The following is an 11,183-nucleotide window of genomic DNA, read 5'->3' as shown; positions in this document are numbered from 1 at the left end:
GTGCAAAGTCCTGTGGATCCAATGGCAGTGGGCGCATCTCCAGGGCTCTGGCAGTTCTCGGAGTGGCTCACCTGCATGAAGGTAAAGGTAGAGTGAGAGACAGGGAGGTTCTCAGGGGCCTCCTTATGGGAAGACCACACCACAGGGAATCACCATCAGGCTACTATCTGATTGACAGGCTGAATACCACCCCTGCACTGTTCTGTATCTTCAAGTTGACATGAAATGATGTAACTATTACAAGCACCAACTACCAAAGGTAGTGATGAAGAAATTAAAGAATTCTACCAACCTCTTCAGTTAGAAATTGATCAAACAGGTGATCAAGGTGCCTTAATAATATTGGCGATTGGAATGCAAAAGTTGGAAACAAAGAGGAAGGAACAGTAGTTGGAAAATATGGCCGTGGTGATAGAAACCAAGGTGGAGACCTCGTGATAGAATCTTGCAAGACCAATGACTTTTTGGTAGTAAGTACCCTTTTCAACAATGCATGAACTTCCCCAGATGGAATACACAGAAATCAAATTAAAACTAGTCCACGAATAGGCTCAGACATATTAAGTGGGAAAAAAATAGTCCACAAGAGCTAATGTCCAACCTTGAGTTTTGAGAGTGTCTCAAAAACAGATTTGCCACATTGAACACTAATGGCAGAAAACCGGATGAACTGTGGGAGGACATTACTTTTCCTGAAGAAAGTAAAAGGTCATTAAGAAGGAAAAAAGAACAGATCACAATGGATGTCAGAAGAGATTCTGAAACTTGCTTTAATCATAGAGTAGCTAATAAACATGGAAGGAATGATGACTTAAAGACGTGAACAAAGAACTTCAAGGAGCAGCTTGAGAAAATAAAGTAAAATATTATGATGAAATGTGCAAAGCGCTAGAGTTAGAAAACTGAAAAGGAAGAATATGCTGAACATATCTTAAGTGAAAAGAACTCAAGAAAAAACATTCAAGTCTCGAGTTACAATACTGGGAGATTCTATGGGCAAAATACTGAGTGATGTGGGAAGCACAAAAAGAAGCTGGAAGGAATATACAGAGTCATTGTACCAAAAAACTAGTCAACATTCCTTCATTTCAGGAGGTAGCACATGAGCGAGCAAGAACCGATGGTGCCAAAGGAAGAAGTTCAAACCTCACTGAAAAGATCAGTCAAAAACAAGGCTCCAGGAATTGATGGAATCCCAACTGAAATGTTACAACAAGCCGATAAAGGACTTGTTTGCCTATGCCAGGAAATTTGGAAGACTTAGCCAACTGACTGAAAGAGATCCATATCTGTACTCATTTCAAAGAAAGGTGACCCAACTGAATGCTCAAATTATAGAACAATGTCATTGATATCACATGCAAGTAAAATTTTGCTGACGATCATCCAACAGTATATGGACAGGGAGCTGCCAGAGGTTCCGGCTGAATTTAGATAAGGGTATGGATCAAAAGATATAATTGCTGATGTCAAATGAATTTTGTCTGAAAGCAAAGAACACCAGAAAGATGTTTATTTGTTTTTTATTGACTAGGCTTTGGCATTTGGTTCTCTGATCATAACAAAGTATGGGTAGCCTTGAGCAGAATGGAAATTTCAGAACACTTAATTGTGCTCATGTAGAACATGGCTAAAGAAGCAGTTGTGTGAACAGAACAAGGGAATACTGCATGGTTGAAAATCAGGAAAGGTGTGCACCAGGTTTGTATCCTCTCACCATACTTACTCCGTCTGTATGCTGAGAAAATCATCAGAGAATCTGGATTATATGAAGGAGAATGTGACATCAGGTTTGAAGGAAGGTGTGTTACCAACCTGAGATATGTAGATTATACAACCTTCCTTACTGAAAGTGAGGAAGACTTGAGGTATTTTCTGATGAAGATCAAGGATTTCAACCGTCAATATGGATTATGACTCAATGTAAAGAAGACCAAAATCTTCACAACTGAACCAATAGGTAAAATGACGATGATAGAGAAAATATTGAAGTTGTCAAAGATTTTGTCTTGTTTAGATCTACAATTAGTGCTCAGCAGACAAAAGATCAAAAGAGGTGTTGCATTAGGTAGATCCACCCACTGCACAAGACCTCTCTAGAGTATTGAAAAGCAAGGTTGCTACTTTGAGGACTAAGGTGAGTCTGACCCAAATCATGGTCTTCTGTATTACATCATATGCGTGTGAATGCTGAACATTGAATAAGGAAGACTGAAGAAGAATCACTGCATTTGAATTATGATGCCGGTGAAGAATATTGAAGAGTCCCATGGGCTGCCAGAAGGACAAGGAAATCTGTCTTGGGAGAGGTATAGTCTCAGTGCTCCTTAGAGGCAAGGATGGAGTGACTTTGTCTTACACACTTTGAACGTGTTTTCAGGAGAGAGCAGTTCCTGGAGCAGGGCATCATGCTTGGCAAACTAGAGGGGCAGTAAGAAAGAGGAAGGCCTTCATGGAGAGGGATGGACACAACGGCTGCTTTGATGGGCGCACGCATAGGAACAACGATGAAGATGGTGTAGGACTGGGCGTTGTTTCATTCTGTTGTGCTTAGGTTCACTATGGAATCTTCTTGTGAGGATGACAATAAACAACTGCAAGCATCCATAAATAACCACAGCATAGAATGTAGGAAGTATGACTCTAGGAAAATGACAAGTCCTCAAAAATAAAAAGGGAACTGTAAAGATCAATATCCTAGGCATTCGTGAGCTGACACGAGCAGGTCTTGGCCATGTTGAATAAGGTGGTCATATGATTTGCCTTGCTGGGAGGAGTAGACTGAGAGGAACGGTACTGCATTCATCATCCACTGTGCTGTCCACGAGAGGCCAATACTCATACACCTACAAGGAAGGCAGGTTCATAAGATTTATTCGCATTTATGTCCAAACTACTAACATCAATGATGAAGAAATTGGAGAACTCTACCAACTCTCTCTCAGTCTGAAATTGATTAAATATGCATTCAAGATGCATTGATAATTTCTGGTGATTGGACTGTGAACTTGGAAACAAAGAGGAATAAGCAGAACTTGGAAAATATGGCTGTGGTGATAGTAAAGACATCGTATATTCCATGACAGAAGTTTTCAAGTTCAGTGACTTCTTCAGTGCAAATATCCTTGACAGCAACAACAATGTAAACAACCTTGCACACAAACAGACTGCCTGCAACTGTAGAAGGAGGTGATGGAGAAGCTCAGCACATATCATCAACCAGAACAAGGCCAGGAGTCAGTTGGGGCACGTACTCTCGCTGGCTCCTATGCAAATTCAGGTTGGAGTTGAAGAAAATGAAAGCAAGTTCACGGGGTCAAAATCCAACTCTCAGTGTATCCTGCCTTATTGAGAGACTGTCTCAAGAACAGACGTCACACATTGACAGGGATGAACAAAGACCAACCGCGTTGTGGAATATTTTCAAGGATATCACACACACACACACACACACACACACACACACACACACACACACACCATAAACAAATACAAACACCTGATGACCCTTCAGTCTCTGTGCTTGGAATCTACCCTGGAGAAATAAAGAACTAAACACGCAAAGACATGCGAACACCTGTGTTTACTAAGCACAAAGATGGAAAGGCTATGAGACTGAGACTACAGAGGCATGGATAAGCAAATTCTGGTATGTTCATACAAGGGAATATCATGCATCATGAAAAATCAATGATACATCTGTTAAAGACCGGGACAGAATTAAAAACATAAACAAAGATTCAAGAATATTGTGCATGGCAAAGATAGTCTCATAAAGATAAATATCTTATGATGCCATATTACAAAGAAAATTAAAGAAAAAGAAAAATAGTTTTCTTTTTTCCCTCTCTTATTTGTTTTTTAGAAAAATAGTTTTAATGTCAAAGGATAAGACGTTAAAGATTATGAGAAGGCTGGGCAAGTGTGGGAGCAGGGAGAGGGAAGGCCCAGGAATCTGTGGAGGGAGGGAGGATGGGGAAAGCAGGGGGAGTATTTAATGGAAGAATTCCTGAATTGATTTGATGAGTTAGGCTGTGCAACGACATAGGCTATATATATGAATTTGTAACTATAATATTCCACAAAAGGGGAAGAACGTATGTATACCATGTATACACGAGAATAAGCCGACACAAATATTATCCAAGGCACCGAATTTTACCACAAAACTGCATTAAAAATGTGCTGAAAAAACTCGGCTTATCCATGAGTATATAAAAAAATACCTAAATAAACAAAGTTAAAATAAAAACAAACACAGAGAGAGGATCATCACAGCCTTAAAACCCCCCCAGCTTCCTTACCTATCAGATTCGAACATTGGTGTGAACGTCCATAGTAGGAGAAACATGGACTGACGTGGACTTGAATTCCTTACCAAGTCAGGAGTGGGGGAAGGAGCAAACATGTCTGGGGGAACAAAGGCATGACTGTTGGTAGGGAAAGCAGGAGGGCTGGCCTCCAGGTGAGGGGAAGAATAACTAAAACATTTTTGGGGTCCTTAGAGGGGGTGAGTCCCTGGTGGTATGCCATGAGAGGGCCATGTTGACCTGGATTTCAGGGTGCAACCTGGGGACGCCGTCCAGGTGCTGTGGCATGCTGGGACATTGAACCCAAGACAAGAGCTGAAGAAAACATTTTGTAAGTACAGCCCAAGAATAAAAAATAGAGCATTATAATGGAATGTGCAAAGATAAGAAATTAGAAAACCAAATGAGAAGAACACACTATTTCTCAAGCCAAAGAAGGGAAAACAGTCTTTGAATTTCAGTACTGTAGGATTCCATGGTAAAAATATGTAGGAAGCATCAGACCAAGGTAGATGGAAAACAAAGTCACTTTACCAAGCACTTCAGAGTCGCCGGTATTGAAGGACTAGTCGGAAATGCCATGAAGGCCTGGGCAAAAAAGTAAGGCCCCAGGAATGGACAGAATACAAATTAAGGTGTTTCAACAAACGGGTGCATGCTTTTACTACTCACCAGTTTACGGCAAAAAAATTGGGAGAGCTACCTCGCTAGGTAAATGGAAGAGATCCACACTAGTGCCTGCTCCCAAGAGAAATGATCCAACAAAATGTGGAGATCATTTAATAATATTATTAATGCCACATGCAAGTAAAATTTTACTGAAGACAATTCACTAACAGTTGCAGCAGTACAGTAGCAGGTGCTAGAAATTCAAACTGGATTTAAAAGAGGACTCGGAATGAGTTAGGTATATCATTTTTCCTACCAGATGGATCTTGTCTGAAAGCAGAGAATCCCAGAAAGATATTTACATGTGTTTTATTGGCTATGCAAAGGCATTTGACTATGGATCAGAACAAATTATGAGTAACTTTGTGAAGAAGGGGCATTCCAAGGGAGAAGGGAGAGAAATTGGGAACCGACTACACTGATTGATGTATCACTCTGCCCTGCCTCCCCAGGGGGACGAGTAACAGTGACATGGGTGAAGGGGGACAGGAGGCAGTATGAGATATGAAATAATAATGATAATTTATAAACTATCAAGTGTTTCATGAGCGTGGGAGGGTAAATAAGAGGAACTGATACCAAGGGCTCAGGTATAAATACAATGTTTTTGAAATGGTGATGGCATCATATGTACAGATATGCTTGATACAATTGATGTATGGATTGTTATAAGAGCTGTAAGAACCCCCAATAAAATAATTTTTAAAAATGGGTATCCCAGAATATTTGATTATGCTCATGTGGAAACTGTACATAGACCAAGAGACGGTTGTTTGAACAGAACCATGCAGGGGATGCTTATTTGTATGCTGTGTAAGTAACTTAAAAAGGTGGTCTAGAAGAACAATCCCATGGCTTCGGGATTGACGGAAGAGTCATTACCAACCTGCAATATGCAGATGGTAAATTGTGCTTGCTGAAAGTGAAAGGACACTTGATGCATTGATTGATGATGGCTACAACATCCAACATGGATTATACCTTGAAATAAAAACTAAAATCTTCACAACTGCACCAACAGACAACATCACGGTAGTGGGGAAAGATTGAAATTGTCAAGGTCTTCGTTTTACTTGGATACACAATAAACAGTCTTGGAAGCAGCAGTCCAGAAATTAATGGTGTATTGCAGTCGACCCACTGCCGCACAGGCCTTATTAAAGCATTAAAGAGCAAAAATCCCTCACTTAGAGGACTCACGTGTCAGACTCAGCCCAGGGCGTTTTCAGTCAGCTTGGCTGCGTGTCTAAGCCGGGCAATGTGTACGGAGGACCGCAGACGAGCTGATGTCTTCAATTGTGGCATTGGCAAATAGTTTTGGAATCACCACGAACTGCCAGGAGAACCCACAAATGTGTCTTGGAAAAACTACAACCTGAATGGCTCCTCAGAAGGAAAGATGGTAAGACTGAGTCTCACACGCCTGGGACATGTGATCAGGGGGGACCGGCCCCTGGAGAAGGATCACGCCTGGGACATGTGATCAGGGGGGACCGGCCCCTGGAGAAGGATCACGCCTGGGACATGTGATCAGGGGGGACCGACCCCTGGAGAAGGATCGTGCGGTGAAGTAGAGGGCCAGAGAAAAAGAGGAAGGCTGGCCAATGGGCTCGACTGTCACTACTCTGTGAGGAAGGACCACATGGTGTTTTGTGCTGTTGGACAGACTCAATGTGAGTTGGAACCGACTTACTGGTACCTAAAATAGCCAAAGCTAAAATAACAGGGAAACTATTTTCTGTCAAAGAGCCATGGGTGGGGCGTGGACTCAACAATGGGTGGTAAACTTCTATCTTTTAATTCTCTTTCCGCGCACACTTCTGAAACTCCCTGGAGTGTGGATATCTATGTTTATGCTCATGCCTATGTCTGTGTCTATACCTATAGTCTGTCTGTCTGTCTGGAATACTACTGGTGCCACAATGGTTTATAGTTACGTTTATCATTTCCACTCAACTGGGATTAAGGTACAGATGAATAACTACTCTCCTATTGATTAGGTTGGTGAGTCTACTACTAAGGCGGGAAACAATTGTTTTGTCGTGCCAGCTTTGAAAAGCCGAGGTTTAGGCATAGAGTGTTCCTGTGTGCCCAGCTCTCCATACAAAACAAAAACAAAACACCTCATTGCCCCTGAGCCAATTCTGACTCGTCTGATTTCTAATCCATTTGTTCTGCTACTGGAAAAAGTACCAATCAACTTGTAACTTTCAAGGAGGTCAAACCTGTACAGGGTGATTGTCCAGTCTCAGTTACATTTTCCTGGATATGGTGGGTGCAAATAACCGTTGAGTGTCAACATACAGTAATCACTCCAGTCTCTCTCTGCCATGGGGGTGCAGTTGGGGAAGTGGGGCAGGGCGTTTTAACGAAGTTTTCCTCAGCAAAGACTCAAAATATTGCTGGTTGGGGCCTTGGTATTTCTGACTGCTTCTGCTATTAAACCCTGAATGCCTTCTTGTGTACTGTCTTTGTGACACTTGGAGGATAGAGAGTTTCTACCCTAAATGTTATTGTCTTGCATTACTTATTTTAGGATCTCAGGCCCAAGCGTTCTCATGGAGTAATCTGTAGAAAACGCATGCGCGGAACTCTCCAAGTAGTGTTTGCACTTTTGAAAAGCATGTAGGTGGGGGATAATGACATTTTTCTTAGGAAAGCACAGAGGCCTGATTACATTTTCTGTATCCTCTAAAAGGCCTTTTAAAAATGAAAAACATTAGCTAAGCTGTTAGGCCCACTTAGCTATTGATTTTTTAAAAAAAGACTCAGTGAGGGAACAAAGTGAACAGTTGCTTTTTGTCACTAGGCCGGCGTTAAATAATACTTTTCATTTTCTTTTCTGTAATTGGGTGATTTCTGTGTTAGCCTGGGTAGACTAGAGAAACAAATCCAGAGACATTCATATGTGTATAAGAAAGAACTTCATGTACAAGAGCAATGAACTATTGAGAAAACATCCCAGTCCAGATCAAGTGCATAAGTCCAATATTAGCCCATATGTCCAGTATCAATCTATAAAGTTCTCATCAGACTCACAAACACATGAAATGACACTGGATTCAGGAGGATCACAGGCGAGTGGGTGGGAAGTCTTGTGGACCCAGTGGCAGTGTAAGCATCTCAGCACTGGCAGGGGTCTCCACATGGCTCCTCCGGCTCCCAGGGCTCTGGCGGCATCAGGATAGGAAATATTAGCATGTTTCATTATATTATGGTTAATTACATTCAATTGTTTTTCCTAATTTAGCTCCCTAACTGCTTTCACAGGAGCCTTGGTGGCGCCATGATTAAGCACACAGCTACTCACCAAAAGGTTGGTGGTTGAAAGCAACCAGTGGCTGTGCAGGAGAGGGCTCGGATCATCTGCTTCTGTAGATTATGGCTGAGCACACCCGGTGGAGCGGTTCTACTCCGTCACAGGGGACCTCTGTGGATCGAAACCAACCCCATCGCTCCTACCGACCACAAACGGTGATCTCACACTTGCTGTGTGTGTTCTTTGTCTCATTTGTTCCAAACACACACATGTCAGTCAGTAACTGATGAATGAAAATGAACAGAGCCCACGTCGCTCCCTATGGGCTACTCTGCCCCCCCAAAGGATCACGCAGACACATTTTGAAATACAACAATCTCCTTTCTGCGTGACAGTCTCCCTGATGGTTCATTCAATTCTGTGGGATGTTGTGGGTAATCACAGGCTGAGCCGCGGCCCCCACTCCCCCCACTCAAAGCAAAAACCTTACCACCTTCAAGTTGATTTAGACTCTGGGTGGCCCGTAGGACCGAGTTGACGTGCCCCTGTGGGCCTCTGCAGCTGTAAATCCTTATGGGAGTAGAGAGTGTCATCTTTCTCATCTGGGGTGCCTGGTGGCCTTGAGGTTAGCTGCCCGACTGGTCATCCAGTCCAGCACCAGGGCCCCGACTCACCGGCTAGGTGACATTTAATAGAAAGCTGGGTGACACTGGGGTGCAGTGTCTGACTCCTAAGTCAAAGGTCAGTGGTTCAGGACGACAGTGACGGATAACCCCCTTCCCTCCACAGGGGGATGAATACCAGTGATGTGGATAAAGGGAGACAATGGGTGGTGTAAGTTATGAAAAGAATAATTGATAATTGTAATTATCAATTTATAATTAATTAATTTATAATTGATCAGGGGAAAAAGAGGAGCTGATACCAAGAGCTTAAATGGGAAAAAATATTTAGAAAATGACGATGGCACTATGTACAAATATACTTGAAACAATTGATGGATGGATTGTTGTAAGAGCTGTAAGAACCCTATTAAAGTGATTTATTTATAATACAATTATTTATCATAAAAAAGTTCATGGGAAATGGAATGAAAGGAAAAAAGAAGTCAGCAGTTTAGACCCACCAGGGAGAAAGAGATCGAGCTGCCCGCTCCTGTAAACACATACAGCCTCATAAACTAGAAACAGTTCGGCTTCGTCCCATGGAGCCATTAAAGATCGCAGTAGGTTTGCTGGCAGCGGGTTAGGTGAGAGTTGCTTCCAGCATTGGTTGGGAGTGGGATTAAAAAGCGCAGTCTTACTGTAGCAGCCACAGTTTTTAGATCAATGTTTATTATTTTTCATGTTAAGACACCTCTGCACCTTTTCATGCCATAAATTCTTATGGAACCTAAGCCTTTCATACAGACAAAGACGTAAAAATGCTAAAATGTCTGTGGGTGCCCAGTGGGGATGTTCAGAATATTGATGTATCTGTTGAGGTTCAGAGTTTCCGAAGCAGGAAGTTGAAAATTGCCCCACTGAGTGCCCGACTTCTCACTGTGCTTGACCAAGAAGGGGACAGCAGAGAGGAGCCATGCCCAAGACACCACAGCTCTCTTCTATGTGCCATGGAGAGATTGCTATCACACTGGAAGGCGCCTTAGGCCTAACTGGGGATTGCAGAGGGGCGAAGGGAAACTGTTGACACGCTGATGGAGTGGAGCAAAACTCACAGAACAACAGCAACTATTACCCAGCAGCGAGATCTACGGGGCCAGCAAAAGACGATGCCTGAGCAAATGGACCGGTGGTACACCGCGAGGGCGCGCTCTTGCACACCATGGGGCAAAAGGGTTCTCCTGGCTTGCAGGAGGACACCGGGCATTGTTTAGAACTTGACGTCAGACTCTAGAAAAGCAGGTTAGAAATCATCTCCGGAAGGCATGCTCTGAGCAGACTGTTAAAGCGAATGTAAGAGTGATGGATGCTGGGGACAGGCTTTCTGGACTGTGGCCTTTGTGAACGTGATGAATTTTGCAATTTCCCCAAGAGACCATCACAGTGTGAACAATGCATGTTGTGCTCTGCTGATCCCCCTTTCCCCCCACCCCCTGCAAGTGTCAGACCTGTTCCATGAGCTCAGTCAGACTCTTTGGCTGAAATAGTATAACTTTACCTATTATCTTGAGTGATTTTTAAAGATTCCCCTGAAAGTTATCGAAGTCATGAGGACCTTTACGTTCCCATTTTACTTGGGTTAAAAAAAAAAGGTTACTGTAAAATAGTTTAAAATTTTAAATGATACAAATTGAACAGCCCGAACAATTTTATTTACCAAAAACATGCTGGTTAAAACATAAAATCCCAAACCCAATGCCATAGAATTGATTCTGACTCATAGGGAGCCTTCATGCGCTTTCCAAACCTCATCCTTCTCCGGCACAGTGCCTGCTGGGTTTGAACTGAACGGCCGCACCAGGGATATTGGTTAAAAATACTATAAACGCTGCAAAAAAATACAGTCACTTAAATAATCTCTTGAAATCCTTAGCTGTCAGACTACTGGCTGAGGGTTGAGGTCTGAACGCTCCGGAGGCGCCTGGAGCTGCAGGCCTGAGGCTCTACTTCTGAAAGGTCCCGGTCTTGAACACCCACAGAGCAGGTCTCTGACCCCACAGTCACCGTGAGTCTGAATCTCTTTGAGGGCAACTAACAGTAGCAGCCCTGGTGGCTGCTGACCACGGTGGGGGTGGTTCCACCTCACCAGCCGCTCCACGGCAGGAGATGAGCTATCGCTTCCTCCAGCCTCCACAGCCTTGGCCGCCCTATGCCGGTGGGTGGCCAGAGTCAGATTTCGCTTGGGGGCAGGCAGTGCTTGTCTTCCGTCTTTGTAACAGCAGAAGCAAGAGCAGAACACCCCCCAAGTGAAACTTTGCAATGAATGCATGTGAACTTAATGTG

This window comes from Tenrec ecaudatus, chromosome 6 (assembly GCF_050624435.1).
Source record: "Tenrec ecaudatus isolate mTenEca1 chromosome 6, mTenEca1.hap1, whole genome shotgun sequence".
NCBI classification, from domain to species: domain Eukaryota; kingdom Metazoa; phylum Chordata; class Mammalia; order Afrosoricida; family Tenrecidae; genus Tenrec; species Tenrec ecaudatus.
Note: the sequence above shows the minus strand (reverse complement) of the source record.